This window comes from Halichoerus grypus, chromosome 6 (assembly GCF_964656455.1).
Source record: "Halichoerus grypus chromosome 6, mHalGry1.hap1.1, whole genome shotgun sequence".
Classification (NCBI taxonomy): domain Eukaryota; kingdom Metazoa; phylum Chordata; class Mammalia; order Carnivora; family Phocidae; genus Halichoerus; species Halichoerus grypus.
Window position 1 is genome coordinate 77,735,379 of NC_135717.1, and position 20,852 is coordinate 77,756,230.

Below are 20,852 nucleotides of genomic sequence, written 5' to 3' on the forward strand. Positions count from 1 at the left end.
ATAGGCTGTGGCCACTGAGGGACTCGTTCTGTGTCTGAAGCCTTTAGTGGACATGGCTCCTCATTAAACATGGCCTAGGAGGGTACAGGTGGGAGAGAAGGAGAGTCTACTTATCACTTGAAATGCAGGGGAAAATATAAATGTATCTGCAGCTGTGTATAAATATCAGAAATGGGTATCTGTGCTTTTTAGAGAAAGACTAGTTGTGTAGAGGAATTTGATCTCTTCATGTTAAAGTCAGAAATAACCAGGAAACGAACAGGTCAGAGACACGCGATCTGGTGTGTATGAGAAGCACGTGTATGTGCTTGTAGTGGCAGGAGGGGGACCAGAGCAACATGGAAGGAAAGATCTGAGTAAAAGGGCCCTTAGCCATTATGTTCAGCTTGAGCACAGCTTCGAACTCTGCCAACTGAGAGGACGGGTATGTTTCTGAACTTCAAGAACTGAAAACAGTACCACGAGAGGAGGCACAAAAGGTGACTCCTTAACTTCTCTCTCTCATTACTATAAACTGAAATAAAGCTAGGATCCTAGTGAGCTTGCAGTGAATTCCAAGAGAGGTCAGGGCGCACGGCCCCTACTTTCACCCCAGCAGCATCACTGTTCTCTCCTTTCCCCTTTACTTCTCTCTCCTCCTGACCTACCCACATGGAGAATCTTTATTTCCACTCCACACATATACACCAAAAAATGTGGGAAGGATCTTGGCTGCTCCAACAGAGCTGTCCTTCCTGGATTTATGTCTGCCATAGTCAATCAGGAAATCATATTTAAAAAGCAAATTCTTTCTGAAAATTTTATACACCATGAACAAATCCCATGGATTAACGATTTCCAGACATTACTCCTTTTACCTTGGGAGTAATCCAGGCTTTGGGTGGGGAAAAAAAAAGATTTGGGAAAAACAAAAATTAGGAATATGGTTTTCTCTACCCATTTTCTTTATTTGAGAATAAAACCTCCCATATAGTCACTGAATTAATCTCCTCCTCCCCCCTCTCTGAAAGTGAAAATTTCTTAGCAAAACACAAACTCTGACAGATATCACCACTTCATTATTACTAGTAGTTGATGCTTTAGCAAAGCTTTATTATTATGAGGATAAAAACGTTACTATGACAAAATACGCTCAGCATAGAAATACCAGAAATCCTACAAGTTGTGACTGATGTTCCATGTTTTTAAGTTAACAGCCAGGGGATTTCAGGATTAAGTAATGTGGGGCAAGCCAAGCTTTTGTGTGTGTGTGTATGTATATATATATACATATATATATATATATATATATATAACCCAATTTTTGGAAGAAGGATCCCTGTGCCCTGATTCTCTCTGATCCAACACAGGGCTCATTAAGTGCCGACTGAAGATCAACTCTGAAGTCTGATGGCAGAGCGCAGCAGTCCCAGTGGAATGTGAGGAACAGAGTGGTCAGAAAGAGCAACACAAGCACTCTGACCGAGCTGACAGATCCTGAGAGAAAAACAGTAGAGTACTACCAAGTAAAAAAAGGCAGTGCCAGCAGACCAAGGGAGAAAGCTCCGAGGACCCAGAAATGGGAGTACATCTAGACTGAAGCAGGTGAAGCAATGTGATACAACAGAGTAGGAAGGCTCCTGGTATAGATGTAAAGGGACTTGATAGTGGGGGAAAAAGTTATGTTTGTGCAGAATCTTCATATTTGTTTTATCTCCCAGGCTCCAGCCCCAGCTTTTAGTCCTCATGAAAAAGCTACCATACATATGGACCTACATCCAAAATCTGTAACAGTTTTAGTGAGGAAATACGAAGGAGAGAGACCACGTTCCTGATATAATCAGAATACCTAACACATTATCGGTGTTTAGAAAATAGGAAACGGAATGAAAAAGTGAAGTAGAAACTCTAAAGATCAAGCAAAGAGGAAAAGCGACAAGAGAGTGCAGAATACACCTTTGTGTCACCGTGTCAATCTGTTCATGTCATTAAGTGCTCTTCCTTGGTCTCTTTCCAGGGAGTATACTTTCAGTGTCACAGACTTTCACAGCAACTAACAGGAGGAACAGCTCTCTCCATGCTTTAAGCAACCTGCTCAAATACAACTTGGGGGGATTCTTCATACTCTGTGGCTTTGTAGGCTTCAGCAGCTATAATCTTATATTTGAGATGTTACTGCTGGCAAGAAATCGAAAGCCCTAGATCATCCACAGGAAGCAAAGTCTCTGCCATCTTCATCTAAACTCTAAGGTCTCATTTGGTTTGGTATACTTCTGTATCTGTCTATCTAATAAACCATCCACATATCGTTTTCCAGATGTACCATTTCAAAGAATACCGCAAAGCCAACCTAAGGCTGACATTTGTGTCTCAGACTATCTTGTGAGTTCAATGCCGTACATTCTATGTACTGGGAGGTTTTCAGCTTTCCCTGATTTCATTAACATGCCCATCTAAACAATCATATTTTTCTGTGCACGAGAATAAAGCATCAAGTTCACATGTTACTTAACAGCCCCCAACCCCAGGCACTATATGGTTTGATCGGCAGGGGCCAGGCTCCTCTGAACTGGAACTCCTGCATCCCAGTGTCTCTTGGAGCAATTACAACTTGTACCTTATAGGAAAGCACAGTTGTTTGCCTGGCTGCTTGCCTTATCTGCCCTCATATTAGTTACTTCACTGAATTTTTTTGCTAGTTAGCTATGGAATTAAAGTAATGTAGGTGGTCCTCTGTATCTTATGATTTTAGTAAGAATCTTATCGACTTGAATATTTCTCTGGCAAAAGCTGCTGTGGCATCTCATGCCTTATAGCACTACATTCTGAGCAGACACAGTAGCCTCCATTCTTTCGTGCCAGGGAAGGCAATGTGGCTGGCTGTGGCCATAAACATGACTCACTCAAATACTGTAGCCAGAGCATGTAGGCCCTTGGCTGGTAATCATGTTAATTATGGGGCATCCAGTTTCAAAGACTAGTGAAGAAAGGCTTTTTTACCCAGAGGCTGCCCTCACCGGAGACAGATTTGTATCACTTACATTATCTGCTATAAAATGTTTGCACTGTACTGGTAACTCTGTGAGGAAGTGAAGAACTATAGAGCAATACTGTGCAGTAGTTAAGAGCATGGGCTCTGGAGATTGGTTTAACATTCTCGCTACGAGACCTAGGACAAGTTACTTTGGGGATAGTAAATTTTATGGGGTTGTAATAACCCAGGTGTCTACCACATAGTAAGCTCCTTCAATAATTATTAACAATTATTATTTTCAAGAATCTGTTTCATCATCTATAAAATGCATTTGAGTCTATGTAAAATACAAGTTATTCTTGATAACTTTAGCTGACATTCTGACCCTGAGGACATTTTAACCCTATCATCTGTGCTTAGCTTCACCAACAACTGTGGACGGCAAGATAACAGCATGGGAAGTGATGAGAACAACAAAGAAGAACTGGATAAGCAACAGACCAGAGGTTGGTAAATTATACTCCGTGGACCAAATTTAACACCACTGCCTGTTTTTCTATAATCCATCATCTAAGAATGGTTTTTACATTTTCAAATGGTTGAAAAAGAGAAAACGAGAACATGTGGTGACATGTAGAAATCATACAAAAATCAAATTTTAGCACCTAAATAAAGTTATATTAGGTCACAGTCATGCTCACTATTTACACATTGCCTATGGTTGCTTTCATACTGCAGCAGCAGAGCTGAATAGTGGTGACAGAGCACAGGGTTCATAAAGTACAAAATATTTACTATATGAACCTTTACAAAAAATTTTGCCAATCCCTATGATAGATCAATTCCAGACAATGGGGTAAATGTAATATTAGGAAATTCTTAAAATTTTCTCACAGACTAGTTAAGAAATAAATAATAATTACCATTAAAAGATTCAATTCATAACTACAACAAGGTATCACCTCACTCCTGTCAGAAGACAAACCAAAAACCAGACTCTTAACTATAAAGAACACGCTGATGGTTACCAGAGGGGAGGTGGGTAGGGGGATGGGGGAAATAGAGGATTAGGATTAAAGAGAATATACACTTATCATGATAAAAAAAAATAAAATGATAGAAAAATCAATTCACAATGAGTATTATTTGCATCAACAGTAATATCAAAACAAAACACTGGCAAAATAGGTAACTGAATTTGGAAATAGGCATAGAAAGAAAATTCACAGTTGCAGAAAGTTGTAATTAGTAAAATTTAATATGGGCAAAGCTCTGAATGATAAAATCATTATACAATTTATTTATTTATTTATTTTTAAAGATTTTATTTATTCATTTGAAAGAGAGACAGAAAGAGCACAAGCAGGGGGAAAGGCAGAGGGAGAGGGAGAAGCAGACTCCCCACTGAACTGGGAGCCTGACGTGGGGCTCGATCCCAGGACCTGGAGATCATGACCTGAGCCGAAGGCAGACACTTAACCATCTGAGCCACCCAGGTGCCCCAATCATAATACAATTTAAATATGGAAAAAAACTGATACTAAAATGATTCAGTAAAATAAGAATATTGAAAAAGTTGGATATTTTCAATTATATGTATGGTGGCTCAGTCGTTAGGCGTCTGCCTTTGGCTTGGGTCATGATCCCAGAGTCCTGGGATCGAGCCCCGCATCGGGCTCCCTGCTCAGTGGAGAGCCTGCTTCTCCCTCTCCCACTCCCCCTGCTTGTGCTCCCTCTCTCTTTGTGTCTCTCTCTGTCAAATAAATAAATAAAATCTTAAAAAATAAAAAAAGAGGCCAGCTCTTGATTCTGGCTAAGGGCATGGTCTCGGGGTCCTGGGATCAAGCCCTGCATTGGGCTTCATGCTCAGCGGGGAGTCTGCTTGAGATTCTCTCTTTCCCTCTCCCTCTGCCCCTCCCCCTGCTCACACGCACACATGCTCTCTCTCAAATAAATTAATCTTTAAACAAAGAAAAAAAAAGAAATCAAACAGAGTTTAATAAGTTAAATAAGTTAAACTAATTAACTTAGTTTCAGCTACGGCAAATATTCAGTGAAAATTCCCTGACACTGGTCTATCCTGATTTAAATGTTTGTGAATAGGTCAAATATTTTTATTGAGTCAAACATTCTCAAGGTCAAAAATTAAACACTAACTGGATCAAAACAGCATCCTGTACTCATTTTGAGTACAGAACATAAGAGATGAGAGGAATCTTAGAGATCATGTAGGTCATCTACTTCCCTTCTCCTTGCCCTACTTTCTAAATGAAAAGTTCAAGGCCTGGAGAGGTAACCTGACCTGTAAATATGGTTAGGAGCTATGTTGCTCAGCTGGTGGCCGCGCATCACAGCTTGATGCTTTTCAACTTGAACAATTATATCTCATGCAGGCTTTATTCACTGCTTTTTATCTGAATAGTTCCTGTGGACACGTTAACTTTCTGAACTGTAAAAGGGCTTTCAGACTGTGTTCTCTATTTTCTAAACCAAAGAAGATTGGAAACAATTTAGGACATTTCTTAGAAGAACCAATGTTTCTTGATAATGAACATATTCCCACTTTACTAACTCTTCCACCATTGCATCCATTCAGGCCTTCAGCATTGCTCTCCAGGACAAAAGAAAGAAGTGAATCTTAATTGACCTTGTTTCCAGTATTCTCCCCTTGTTGTCCATCCTGTGCAGACTGCAGTGGCACACCAAGGTCCTCATGATCTACCTGTTGACTGCATCACCCTCATGGTCTGTCATCCCCCTACCCTGACACTCTGTAGTGTTTTACAATAAGTTCATGAATTCTAAGGCATGCCTCTCTTCAAAAAGTAGAGCCCAAGATACTCTGCACCATTAAATGTGGGATGGTCTTAGTGACTCGCTGCTAAGGAAGAGAATATGGTAAGAGTGATGGTATGTAACTTTTGATTCTAGGTCACAGAAGGCACTTGTGGCTTCATCCTTGTTCTCTTCTCCTGAGTCACTTATTTTGGGTGAAGTTGGCCACCTTGTGGAGAGATCCATATGGCGAAGAACTGAAGGTTCTTACCAACAACCAGCATGAACTGTGGATGAGCCATCTTGAAACTGGATGCTCCATTCCCAGCCAAGTTTTTGGATAACTGCAGTCCCAACTGACATCTTGACTGTAACCCCATAACAGACTCTAACCAGCTAAGTGGTTCCTGAATTCCTGACCCACAGACACCACCACTGAGATAACAAAGGCTTATTATTTTTTTTTATGCTGCCAAGTTTGGGGGTAATAGGTTACATACAAATAATTAATATACATCGTAAGCACTAACCCTCATAAACTACTAAGAGTACACCAAATTTGTTATGCTGTTTATGCGTCTATGTCCTTGTCTAAAATTACATGTGCCTGGCAAATGCCAGCGGCTCCTTTAAGAGGCAGTTCAAGTGTCACCTTCTCTGTGAGACCTTGAGTCTCTTGTGGAGGCCTGGGTTCTCCTATTGTGCCTTGTATATTTTTCGCTGTTGCAGAATATGTGCCTTACTAGTTGTTTTACAGTGTTGAAACATATACTTTAATCCATATACCTAGTGCAGTATATGGATCGGGAGTAGTCTCCCAATAAGTATTTTTTAGTTAATTTTCTCATTTCAGTCCATTTTAAACCAAACAATAAAAATCTCAAACCACACTTATGGAATTATTCTATGTGAACTTAGGACCCAGATGTCAATGATAAAGAATTGTAAATGGGCTTTTCAGTTTGTTAAAACGTGAAGTGAGGGATAAACATCCTGGTTCAATTTCTGGATACAACCATATGAGTGCTAGATTTTAAATAGTGACCCATCAACAAAATGACTATGAAAATTTAAACGTTTAAGACGTTTTCATTTAATACCCAAAATGTCAAAAGCAAAATTTGAATAACTTATTTTATATTTACATAAAAAGGAACCCAGATAGTCCAAGCGCTTTCTAGGCCAAATCCCTCCTCATGCAGAAAGTTTGTGATTCTAGTCTTGAAACTGAGGAAGAAAGAGTGGTATATGCTCAGTGTTCAGTGTTGACTATTCTTTCAATGAAAAGAAATGAAGTCTTGCTAACAAGTGGTCTGCCTTAAAACCTGAATTTTCACCAAAAAGAACCAGCCATCTGTTTCAAATATTTTAAAGACTAAGCCCCATTTTGTGCTCTGCTTTGATCTCCCAGGATAATAGGAAGACAGTGATACAGTCCAGCTACACCTCAATCAAGTGTGCTCATTTAATTTATCCCAGAAATGCTGACTGCCAGATCCAGCTGGAAACTTTAGCCTCGTCATCCTCGGATCAGGAAGGAGGAGGAAGACACATCAATGGAGAATAACTCTTTTGTTTTGGTTGATGATGCATTTTTGTATCCACGAAAATATTCCTTTAACCCAAAACAGATAGTAATCTTAAAGACAGACAGAATGTATAGAAAATAACAAATTAGTGAGAGCTGAGGACAAGATAATGAAAGGAATACTGTAGAACCCTATTGTAACAAGATTGTTGTTTAATAGTTCAGATAAAATGTGATTCAAATCATATCCTCTAAAACATAATTCTATAAAATAAAAATATGATATAATAGGCAACTGCTAGGCTTGTCTTCCAAAACTATTAAAAGGGGGTCCTATCATATATTATGGTAGGTGTGGGGGGGTGAACTTAATGATATATTCTAGAAGATGCACTAGATATTGACTGGAACTAAGATCAGTTTAGGAAAATTGATACACATGAATGATATCAAATTATAGGATAAACAACTTCTTAAGGTACAGAGGAAATTAAAAGATTAAAAATATCTACTACTAATACATAAAACCTTAAATAAAATACATGCAACTTTCTGGGGTGCCTGGCTAGCTCAGTCAGTACAGCATGTAACTCCTGATCTTGGGGTCATGGGGTCATGAGTTCAAGTCCCACATTGGGCGTGGAGCCTACTTTAAAAAAAAAAATGTTAACTTTCCGTTAGGGTAAAAACTCACCAGCTTTTTCATTCAATAAATATATATTGAATTCTGCAGGGCCCCCACATTTTCAGATGACTGTGAAAATCAAGTAAGGTGTGAAGAATTTTATTTTGCACAAAGTGCAAGGATATTTTAAAGATTTATTTATTTATTTGAGAGAGAGAGAGTGCGAGCTAGTGGGGGGAGGGGCCGAGGGAGAGGGAATCCTCAAGCAGATTCCCTGCTGAACGGGGAGCCCCACATGAGGCTCGACCCCAGGACCCTGGGGATCATAACCTGAGCCAAAATCAAGAGTTCACTGCTTAACTGAGCCACCCAGGTGCCCCTAAAGCGCAAGGATATTTTTATTGTCCAGGAAGAATGTCTCAATCACAAATTACACCGCAAAGAGGAAAAAGATAGCTTTTCCTCATTAGTCAAAGGCTCATAATCATTAAGATAAGGACCAATGAATCTGAGAGCACATATTCCAGAGACATTTAAAACACTGTAATTTTGAGTCTGAGAGATAAATCATGTGAGTCACAGGACAATGTCACCTTACATTATTCAGCAGAAACTACAAAAATGTAGGATGTACCTTTATGTATAAATGATGTCTTAAGAATACTTAAGAGAAAGATCTCTCCCCCAAATTATTTACCACTTTCTCATGTAGTCTAAGAGGTCTCTGCCTCCATTGTGCTCATGTAATCAGCAAGCCTGTACAGAATTACTTTAGAACCATAGCGTAGAGGTGGTGGCTTCTGCTTCTTACTATTGCCTGAAAATCACCCTCAGGTCAGAAAACTCCAGAAGAAAAAGTCATCTGCCACCATGGGGTGCTTCTGAAAGGTAATTAGGTCTGACAACCTGTGTGGCTAACCTGCCATGCCTGGAGGCCTTGGAGAGGTACCTATGTTGTTGCTCAGGCAGTACCGGTGAACTTGAACAATTCAATTAGAGATTCACCAAAGATTAATTTCTTTTGCTGCAGGAAAAATTAATTACTAGGATTGTAGGTTACTTGTGCAATTAAAGTAATGTTAGGAGAGAGAAGAAATCTATAAAATAAACAGTAGCATCAGTGGGTCTCATAAATATTCTAGGGTTGTATCACAACCACTATAAATGTCATTGCTACTAACACTTATTGAGCACCTCCTATGTGCCAGGCAAAGGGCTAAGTGCACTAAATACCTGATCGTATTTAATCTGCACAATAGCCTTTGCTGCAGTTTTATTATTGCCATTTAACGAACGAGGAATCTGACACTGAGAGAAGAGGTTAAGTGATTTGTGGGAAATTACGCAGCTACTGAGCGACATTTAAATTAGGTCTAAAGACAAAACATGCTATTTACCACCAAGCTAAAAGGCCATAAAAAGAATACAATGGCCTTATAAAGGACACAAAAGAAAATATATTTTGTCAGTTTTATAGGTGGGAGGTAATACTACATTTTTAAGAAAGTAGAAGCTTGTAAGAGCACTAATGTGCATGTATCACAACTATGACAAGAGCGCATATCAGAAAGACAGTAACAGTGGACTGTGAGACAACAAAATATTCACTGAGATTGCATCAGGGTGGTGGGATTATGGGTAATTCTTTTTCTTTTCTATTTTCCAAGCTAAGTGGTTAGCGTTGACTACAAATCCTCTTTTCAATCTGCCTTCCTCATGTAAAAGCTCAGATATGCATCAAGACACCTAGGTTTCACACAAAGGAAGTCCTCACAGAGTCATTTATGCAGTATGTGTGCATTCTGACAGGTAGAAAGAAGAGAGTATACATAAATCTAAGAGCTACAGTGAGGCCTACTCCTTTCCTGCTTGTGGAAGGGGAAAATGGAACTGGGTATGACTCTATCTTGATGGTAATCCAGTTCTGGAAGACTCTGTCTAGGCTTTAAGAAAAAAAAAGTAGTGAAAGGGGGTTTGGGATATTTCTAGGCCAGTTATCAGTTATTTCTGACCAGTTATCAGAGAAACCCTAGGTGGGAATAAGATACGTAAATTCACCTGGAGTACCAGTGTGTTGTGGCTCCTGGGGGCCTAAATGTCCTAGTGGGCTATTAGGAGGGCACAGGAAGCCATCTTGAAGAAATCCCAACACTTATAATAATATCTCTACAGCAGAAAAAAAAATTTTTTTTAAGAAAAAGTGGAGCCCTTGGGTTCTTGCTTCCAATATGACCAAGAAAAGAAGGAACAATTATCATGAAGAAAAGTGCTGCCAACCGTGTGCAGCTTATTCATTGCATCAACTGTGCCTGATGTGTACCCAAGGAGTAGGCCATTAAGACGTTCATTGTTTGAAATACAGTAGAGGATGCAGCCATCAGGACATTTCTGAAGCAAGGGTCTTTGACACCTTCATGCTTCTCAAGCTGTAAGTGAAATTACATTACTGCAGGAATTACATTACTGCCATTCACAGCAAGGTAGTCAGGAATGATTTTCGTGAAGCCTGGAAGGACCAAACACCCCCATCCTGATTTAGACCTGCAGGTGCTGCCCTATCATCTCTGCCAAAGCCAGTGTAAGGAGCTGAGTTTTTAAGTCTGAAGAAAAGCTATCCTCTGGAAAAAAATAAAATGGAAATTATACTTAAAAAAAAAAAAGGAAAGAAAAAGAAAAAAGTTAAAGATAAAATCTGGCCACAGACCATCCTAAATTATGAAGGAAAAAAGAATGGTAAGTTGAATTTAGAATTATAAAGGTAGATAAAACATGGTGAAAAAAATTGGGGCATGATTATCATTAGGAAATAAAAGCAGTATTCTATTTCTATGATAATGTTGATAGAGCTTTCAAATCTCACTAGCATGCACTACTTTATCTTACTGTATCAACTATTATAGTCCACAAGGCATATAACATAGCTGTAGTTTGAATTTGGCAAAAACTGTAGCCTACAGCAAAGGTCCTAGAATTCTGAGAGTATCTGCAAGCTTTCACAAAGCATGTGGGCTTCAGAAAATGTTGATTTTTAGGAACAGTGACTAACCTTAAAAATACAGAAAGTTGGTGTTAAAAATACAGAGATTTGGTTTCAAACAATTATTTCCTGCTCCCATCAGCATTCCTTTGATGTATCCATTAAAAATGTTCTAAAACTAAAAACAAAGACTGCCTGTATTATACTTCAAGTACCATGCAGAAGCTATAGAGAAGTGAGTGCTGGCTGTGTGTATGTCACCAAGTAACACTTAACTGTTTGTATGGCAAATTATGGATTCACAAACAACATTCACATTCATTATACTGCCTTAAGAGAAATAGGATAGTTATCATCACATTCGTTTTAGAGGTGAATAATTCAACTGAGGTTCTAAGATGTTAATGAATTAACTTGAAATCTCTGACCTTCATTCAATGCTTTTTTAATTGTATCAAACAGCTGTCTACATTTTTCTTGGATAGTTCATGTGAAACAGAAAAACAGACATATTTGAACTTTGAGGAATTTAATATCTCAGTGCATTAGGGCCAGAAAAATGATAGTTGATCCTAATAGTAAGTCTGTCAGAGAAAAACAACTTTGGCAGTTGAAAGTTGTGCTAAAAGCTCTGTCCAAGTCATGTAAACAGATCAACATTGTTCCGCAGTTATTCCGGAAAGCCCAAAACACATCAAGGAGGAATGATGTGCATGAGACCTTTGTTCACAGAGGAATAATTATTTTTGTAACCAATTTTTTCTCTGTCTCACTCCTTGCTGTGAGATAAGGCTGAATAGGTACAGATGACTGGCACCTCTCTTAGTTGAATAAGTTCGGGATCTGGTGAGGCTGGTGAGAATGCTGGTGCACAATGCTTGTTTCTCTGCTCTGTTCATCAGGACTGTTATGTTTGGGGGGAAAGAGGAAAGCAGAAAGTAGAAAACATCCACTGTTGCAAGAAAATATTACTATCCCCACAGGAAATGCAGCAAAACCACATACCAAAAAGTAATCTCACTCCCAACTACTAAACACAATCCAGCACAAGTGCCTTAACAAAATTACACACGTACCCTTTATATAACAGAACTACGAATGTGAAAGAAATACTTCCTGGCAGCAAAGAATCCTAGCTCTCTTCTAGTCTAAGCAGCAAAGTGCTATTCCAAAGCTAAAAAGATTAACAACCAATTGAACAGAAAGAAAAGAAAACAAAAGTTTCTTAGGTTTTAAAGATTCAAATAAAAGCTTCTTGAGGTCCCAAGCCATTCTGGTATTTTCCCTGGCTATGAGTTAGTGAGTTACTACTGACCTGTGGAGTATATATATCATCAGCTCTTCTCAAGATATAATGTTTCAGCAGATGGCCCGTAAAGAAAATCACAGGGGACTACTTCAGTGTTTACTTTATTTCTCTTTAAAATGTCAAGATCAATCTAAGAGGGAAGTTCATAGCAATAAATGCCTACCTTAAAAAACAAGAAAAGTCTCAAATAAACAATCTGACTTTACACCTCAAGGAACTAGAAAAAGGACAAATGAAGTCCAAAGTTAGTAGAAGGAGGATACCAAAGATTAGAGCAGAAATAAATGAAACAGAAACTAAAAAGACAATAGAAAAAAAAAAATCAATGAAACTAAGAGCGGTTTTTTTGAAAAGATAAACAAAGTTGGCAAACAGTAGCTAGACTCTCCAAGAAAGAAAGGAGAGAGGATTCAAATAAAATCAGAAATAAAAGAGATGTTACAACTGATACCACAGAAATACTGGGCACAATTATATGCCAAAAAATTAGACAATCCAAAAGAAAATGATAAATTTCTATAAACATACAAACTACCAAGTTTGAATCATGAAGAAATAGAAAATCTAAAATATTGGTAAGGAGATTGAATCAGTAATCAAAACCCTCCCCAAACAGAAAAGCCCAGGACAAGATGGTTTCACTGGTGAATTCTACCAAACATTTAAAGAATTAACAGCAATTCTTCTCAAACTCTTCAAAAAAACAAAATGTAAAACAAACAAAAAAAAAAAACAGAAGAGTGGGAACTCTTCCAAACTCATTTTATGATAACAAAACCAGAAAAAAAAAAAGCCACAAGAAAAAATAATTACAGGCCAATATCCCTGATGAATATAGACATTAAAATACTCAAGAAAATATTAGCAAACTGATTTCAACAATACATTAAAAGGATCATACCCCTGATCATACCCGATTGGGATTTATTCTAATGATGCAAGGATGCGTCAACATTTGCAAAATTAGTCAACACATCACACTAACAAAATGAAGGATAAAAATCATATGATCATCTCAATAGAGGCAGAAAAAGCATTTGACAAAATTAAACATCCATTTATGATAAAAACTCTCAACTAAGCAGGCATAGATGGAACGTACCTCAAAATAATAAAGGCCATATATGACAAGCCCACAGTTAACAATTCAGCAACAAAAAAAATGGGAGTGTTTCCTCTAAGATCAGTACAAAACAAGAATGTATTTTTAATAACACTTTTCCAGCACAGTATTGGAAGTCCTAGCCAGAGCAATTGAACAAGAAAAAGATATAAAAGCCATCCAAATCAGAAAGGAAGATGTAAACCTGTCACTATTTGCAGATGACATAACATTATATACAGAGAACCTTAAAGACTGTACCAAAAACTGTTACAACTAATAAAATGAATTTTATAAAGTTGTAGGATACAAAATCAATACACAAAAACCTTTTGTATCTCTATACACTAATAATAAACTATCAGAAAGAGAAATTAAGGAAACCATCCTGTTTACAATTACATCAAAAAGAATAAAATACCTAGGAACAAATTTAACCAAGGAGGTAAAAGACCTGTCTACTGAATACCATAAGACATTAATGAAAGAAACCAAAGAAAACACAAATAAATGGAAAGATATCCCATGCTCATGGATTGGAAGAATTGATATTGTGAAAATGTCCATATTACAAAAAGTAATCTAATCTAGGATTCAATGCAATCCTTATTGATTTTCCAATGACATTTTTTCACAGAAAGAAATAATCTTAAAATATATATGGAACCATGAAAGACCATGAATAGTTAAAAGTAATCGAGAAAAACTAAAGCTGGAGAAAGTCAATATTCAAGAAGTATTCACTGAATGCCTATTATTTGCCAGTCAACACTTAAGTGACCTCTACTGTCACTTTATATTGCTTCTTGTTGATTTAAGACTAATAAAATAATTTCAAGACAGAGAACATTCCTAGAAATAAAGGTATTTAATAATGACAAGAAGAACAGTTTAGCAAGAGTACAAAACACTCATAAATGGGTGTGCAAATAACAATAATAATAGCTTCCAAATACACGAAGCAAAAATTGAAGAATTCAAAGGACGAATAGAAAAATTCCGATTATACTCAAGGATCTTAATATTTCTTTCTCAGCAACTAATAGACTGGACTCTCCCACCTTGTAAGTTTTTTTAGTAAAGTCATGGAATATCTGAACAACTTTATCAACCACCTGGACCTACCTGATATTTATAGAACACTATATGTAATAACCAAAGAATACCATTCCTTTCGGGAACACATAGTATGTTCACCAAAGTGGACCTTATTCTGGGCCATAAAACAAAAGTTTCAAAAATGTAGAATATTAAAATAATATAAAGTATATTCTCTGATCACAATGGTATTAACCTAGAAATCAATAAAAATATGACCTAGGAAAAAACTCCCAAATTTGAAACTAGACACTTTTGCAAATCTACAGGAAAAAGAGAAGATATTTTTATTTATTTATTTTTTAAAAAAAGATTTTATTTATTTATTTGACAGAGAAAGAACACAAGCAGGGGGAGCAGCAGAGGGAGAGGGAGAAGCAGACTCCCCGCTGAGGAGAGAGCCCAATGCGGGACTCGATCCCAGGACCCTGGGATCATGACCTGAGCCAAAGGCAGACACTTAACCAACTGAGCCACCCAGGCACCCCAAAGAAGATCTAATTAAATGGAAAAATAGTATGTTCATGATTTGAAAGACTTAATAGTGTTAAGATGTTAACTGTCCCCAAATTGGTTTACAGAATCAATGCAATCTCAATACCCCTCCTGCAGGATTTGTCATAGAAAATGACAAACTGGGTTGCCTGGGAGGCTCAGTCAGTTAAGCGTCTACCTTCAGCTCAGGTCATGATTCCAGGGTCTTGGGATCGAGTCTTGTTTCAGGATCCTTGCTCAGTGGGGAGCCTGTTTCTCCCTCTCCCTGCTGCTCCCCCTGCTGTGCTCTCTCTTTCTCTCTCTAACCAATAAATAAAATCTTTAAAAAAAAAAGAAACAACAAATTTATATGAACCTTGACCCCTACCTTAATATACACCAAAATTAATTTGAGATAGATTATAGAACTAAACATGGAAGCAAAACAATAAAGTGTCTGGAAAAAGGAAAAAAAAACAGAGGGGAATATTTTAGCTCTATGTGTTATGCGAAAGTTTCTTAGAACCCAGAAAGCAATAACCTTTAAAAACTGATAAGACTTTAATAAATTAAAGACTTCTGATAATGAAAAGACACCATTAAAAAACTGAATAAACAAGCCACAGACTAGGAGAAAATATTTGCAAAATATTTATCTCAAAAAGGACTGGTATCTAGGCCATATGAAGAATGCCTACAAACTATTGATTAATAAGATAAAATCCAATTAAAAATATACATTTGAGAAGATACTTCAGAAAGGACTACATACAAATAGCCAGTCAACACATGACAAAGTGTTCATCACTAACCAGTGGCAGAATTAAAATGAAAACCACTATGAAATACCTCTACACAGCCATAAAAATGGTCAAAATTAAAAAGATGGAAAGTATCTAATGTTTAGAAGGATATGGAGCAACCAGAACTCTCATTATGATGTTGCTGGTGGGAGCATAAAATGATATAACTACTTTGAAAAAGTAGCAGTTTCTTATAAAACTCAATACATAACTATTATATAACGAAGGCAAGTCCATTTGTAGGTAGTTACCTAAAGAAATAAAAGCATATGTCCACCAAAAGATATGTATAAGAATGTTCATCGTAGCTTTACCCATAATTGTCTCAACCTGGAAACAAGCCAGGTTATTCAAGAGATCCAAATGAACTGTGATCAGTCATCACACAATGGAATACTACTCAGCAATAAAAATGAACAAACTACTTCTACCATTAAGAAAATGAATGAGTTTATTTTATTTTAACTCAAGTGTAGTTAATATACACTGTTTTAATAGTTTCAGTGATTCAACAATTCTATACACTGCTCAGTGCTCGTCATGATAAGTGTACTCTAAATCTCCTTCACCTGTTTCACCCATCCCCCATCCATCTCCCCTCTGGTGACATCCGTGTGTTCTCTATAGTTAAGAGTGTGGTTTTTGGTTTCTCTCTCTCTTCCTTTACTCATTTGTTTTGTTTCTTAAATTACACATATGAGTGAAATCATATGGTATCTGTCTTTCTCTGACTGGCTTATTTAGCTTAGCATTATACTCTGTCGTTCCATCCATTTTGTTGCAGATGGCAAGATTTCATTATTTTTTATGACTAATATTCCATTACACACATACAGACACACACACACACACACACACACTATCTTCTTTATCCATTCATCTATTGATGGACACTTGGGCTGCTTCCATAATTTGGCCATTGTAAATAATGCTGCAATAAACAAGGGTGCATATATCCCTTCAAATTAGTGTTTTTGGCTAAATACCCAGTAGTGTGATCACTGGATTATAGGGTAGTTCCATTTTTTTCCCATGCCCAGTATGGAGCCTAAGGTGGGGCTTAAACTCAAAACCCTGAGATTAAGACCTGAGCTGAGATCAGGAGTCAGATGCTCAATTGACTGAGCCACTCAGGAGCCCCATGGTAGTTCTATTTTTAATTTTTGAGGAATCTCCAATACTGTCTTCCACATTGGCCGCACAAGTCTGCATTCCCACCAATGGTGCACCAGGTTTCCTTTTTTTCCCACATCCTCATCAGCACTTGTTATTTCCTGAGCTTTTAATTTTGGCAATTCTGACAGGTGTGAGGTGGTATCTCATTGTGGTTTTGATTTGCATTTTCCTGATAATGAGTGATGTTGAACATCTTTTCATGTGTCTGTGGGCCATCTGGATGTCGTCTTTGGAGAAATGTCTATTCATGTCTTCTGCCCATTTTTAATTGGATTATTTGTGGGTTTTTTTGGTGTTGAGTTATGTATAAGTTCTTTACATATTTTGGATACTAACACTTTCTCAGATATGTTATTTGCAAATATCTTCTCCCATTCAGTAGGTTGTTTTTTAGTTTTGTTGGTTGTTTCCTTTGCTGTGCAGAAGCTTTTAATTTTGACGTAGTCCCAATAGTTTATTTTTGCTTTTGTTTCCTTTGCCTCAGGAGACATATCTAGAAAGACGTTGGTATATCCGACGTCAGAGAAATTACTACCTGTGCTCTCTTTAAGGATTTTTATGGTTTCGGGTCTCACATTTAGGTCTTTAATCCAAAAAAGTGAATGAATTTTAAATGTATTATGCTGAGTAAAAGAAGTCTTACACAAGAGTACAGACTGTACTACTCAGATTCCATTTATATGTGGTTCTAGAACAGGAAAACTAAGTTACATCAAATAAACACACAAACATTAACTGTGTCTGCCTCTAGGTGTGAGAGTAGGTACAGACTGGGAAAAGGCAAGAGAAAATTTTCTTGGGAGATGTTAATGTTCTGTATCAGGGGTTGGCAAACTCCAGTGGTCAAATGGTCTACATCCAGGAAGCTGTCATTTTTGTATGCCTATTGGCAAAGAATAGTTTTTGCATTTTTTAATGGCTGGAAAAAACTATTTCATGATGCATGAAAATTTTATGACATTCAAATTGCAGTGACTATAAATAAAGCTTTATTGGAACAGAGCCATTCTTATTTAATTACTTATTGTCCACCGATGCTTTCTCACTACAGTGGCAGATGTCAGTAGTTGCTACAGAGACCTAAATATTTACTATGTGACTTTTTTTTAAGTAGGCTCTATGCCCAGCGTGGAGCCCAATGCAGGGCTTGAACTCACAACTGTGAGATCAAGACCTGAACCAAGATCAAAAGTCAGACACTCAACCAACTGAGCCACCCAGGCGCCCTTACTGTGACTCTTAAAAAGTTTAGTAACCCCGGGGCGCCTGGGTGGCTCAGTCGTTAAGCGTCTGCCTTCAGCTCAGGTCATGATTCCAGGTCCTGGGATTGAGCCCCGCATAGGGCTCCCTGCTCGGCAGGAAGCCTGCTTCTCCCTCTCCCACTGCCACTGCTTGTATTCCCTCTATCTCTGTGTCTCTCTCTGTCAAATAAATAAATAAAACCTTTAAAAAAAAAAAAGTTTGGTAACCCCTTTCTATATCTCAACAGGGGTTTAGGTTACACAATATGCATATACATTTGTCAAAACTCATAGAATAGTGTAACTTAAGATTTGTGCATTTCATGAAAACAAAAAAAAGAAACCCATAAACTGATTTTGAATTTTAATTAATATGCATGGGGTGATGTACACAAGTGTCTCTTAACTTACTTTAAAATATATGAAAAAATGAGATCGACTGATGTACAGATGGAAAGATATATGATGAAGTAAATACAACAAAATAATTAGAGACTCCGGTTTAAGATACAATTTTTTTCAACTTTCCTATGTATTGGAAAATTTTCGTAATAAAATGTTGAAAACAAAACAAAACAAAAAGCAAAGTAAAGACCCCAGTTCACTGAAGCTGGTAAAATTACTTTAAAAACCCTTGTTCAGAGTGTTTTTGTAAATGCTAATTTCTAAAAGATGGTTCCCAAACTTAGTGTTTCAACCCACTTAAAAACTACTCTTATGGGGTCCTTGGGTGGCTCAGTCGGTGAAGCGTCTGCGTTCGGCTGGGGTCGTGATCCCAGGGTCCTGGGATAGAGCCCCGCATCGGGCTCCCTGCTCAGCAGAGAGCCTGCTTCTCCCTCTCCCTGCCGCTCTGCTGACTTGTGCTCTCTATCTCTTTGTCAAATAAATAAATAAGGGGCACGTGGGTGGCTCAGTCGTTAAGCGTCTGCCTTTGGCTCAGGTCATGATCCCAGGGTCCTGGGATCGAGCCCCCCCGTCGGGCTCCCTGCTCCGTGGGAAGCCAGCTTCTCCCTCTCCCACTCCCCCTGCTTGTGTTCCCTCTCTTGCTGTGTCTCTCTCTGTCAAATAAGTAAATAAATCTTTAAAACAAATAAATAAAATAAAATAAAATAAAATCTTGGGGCGCCTGGGTGGCTCAGTTGGTTGAGCGACCACCTTCGGCTCAGGTCATGATCCTGGAGTCCCAGGATGGAGTCCCGCATCAGGCTCCCTGGCAGCAGGGAGTCTGCTTCTCCCTCTGACCCTCCCCCTCTCACGTGCTCTCTCTCTCTCAAATAAATAAATAAATAAATAAATAGAATCTTTAAAAAAACCCACAAAACTACTCCTGTAGCTGCTAGGCTGCCTAAATAAAGCCTTGGTAATAAGTTGTGGACCTTTGTGAAAATAAGCCCCAATGTGAGCATATTTAAAAATAATGTATTATGTAAATGACCCTTTTGAAGGGGCTTCCTATCCTAAGCAGTTCAACTCAAGGAAGCCCAGCAAACAGCACAAATTCTTTAATATGCTAATAGATAAACTACTAAAATAAACAAATAAATAGCCCTGCTCCCAAGCAGAGAACAAAAGGCTAAACAAGCTCAATCATTTTCCATTTCAAAACTCTGAGATATTTATCTGGGAAAGAAGGATGTCTCTCTTTCTTACTTCACTAAGATACAAAATGTTTCAAATAATATTCAGTGCATATTTTGAATATATTTTGCCAGAAGATACTATTAGCTGGTTTTTACATTTTATAAAAACTTTTTTTAAATTGTGGTAAAAAAACTGTAGTAAAACACACATAAGTTTCCATTTAACCATTTTTAAGTGTACAGTTCAGTAGTGTTAAATACGTTCACATTGTTGTGCAACCAATCTCTATATTTTTCATCTTGCAAAACTTAAGCTGTATACTCATTAAACAACTCCCCACTTCCTTCAATGATTCTGTTTTCAGTATTTTTTTGCCTTGAATAAAATCTGATTAAAAACATAGCTTCCATTTTGATTTTGAAAATTAATTGAAAAAAATGAATTTCAATGCAGACATTTATTTTATAGAAAACAATTTCTTTTCCCCAAGAATAGGACTCTTCCTTAAACATGGAGACACTTACTAAATAGAATAACAGGATGTGAGTGCCAGGTTTAAAAACAGCATATAACCTTGGAGTTATATGGAGTTTCTATACTATATGTTATTGATATTTGAAGCAAGGAAGGTATATTATAGCTACATAAAGAAATATACCTAGGATTTATAATTTTTTAGGAAAACGCATTTGTAGTCTACTAATTGTAAGATGCATTATCACAAAGATTAAGATTAACACTTAGGAAAGTAGTTACACCAGAGGGGTTAACTGATAAATTTTATGAAACCTTTAAGGAAGATATTGTACCTATTCTCTACAATCTCTTTCAGAGGATAGAAGCACAGGGAATACTTACTAACTCATTCTATGAGGCCAGCTTTACCAAAACCAGGCAAAGACATTACAAGAACAGAAAACTACAGACCAGTATCTCTCATTCACATACATGTAAAAGCCCTCAACAAAATATTTGCAAATTGAATCCACCCATGCATGAAAAGAATTATACACCAAGACCAAGTGAGATTTATCCCAGGTATGCAAGGCTGGTTCAACATTTGAAAATCAATTAACTGTAACCCATCACATTAACCCAGGCAAAAGAAGAAAAATCACATGATTATATTAATAGATGCAGAAAAAGCACCTGACAAAATTCAACACACATTCATGATAAAAGCTCTCAGTAAACTGGGAATAGAGGGGAA

At 37.5% G+C, this 20,852-nt stretch overlaps 1 protein-coding gene and 1 pseudogene across 12 annotated transcripts in view; one reads left to right on the top strand and one right to left on the bottom strand.

Annotated features, from left to right (window-relative positions):
• Window positions 1–20,852, bottom strand: part of ERC1 (ELKS/RAB6-interacting/CAST family member 1) — a 550,857-nt gene that overhangs the window by 53,463 nt on the left and 476,542 nt on the right. The gene's annotated exons all lie outside the window — the stretch shown is intronic.
• LOC118552362 (small ribosomal subunit protein eS26 pseudogene) lies at window positions 10,110–10,463 on the top strand (annotated as a pseudogene).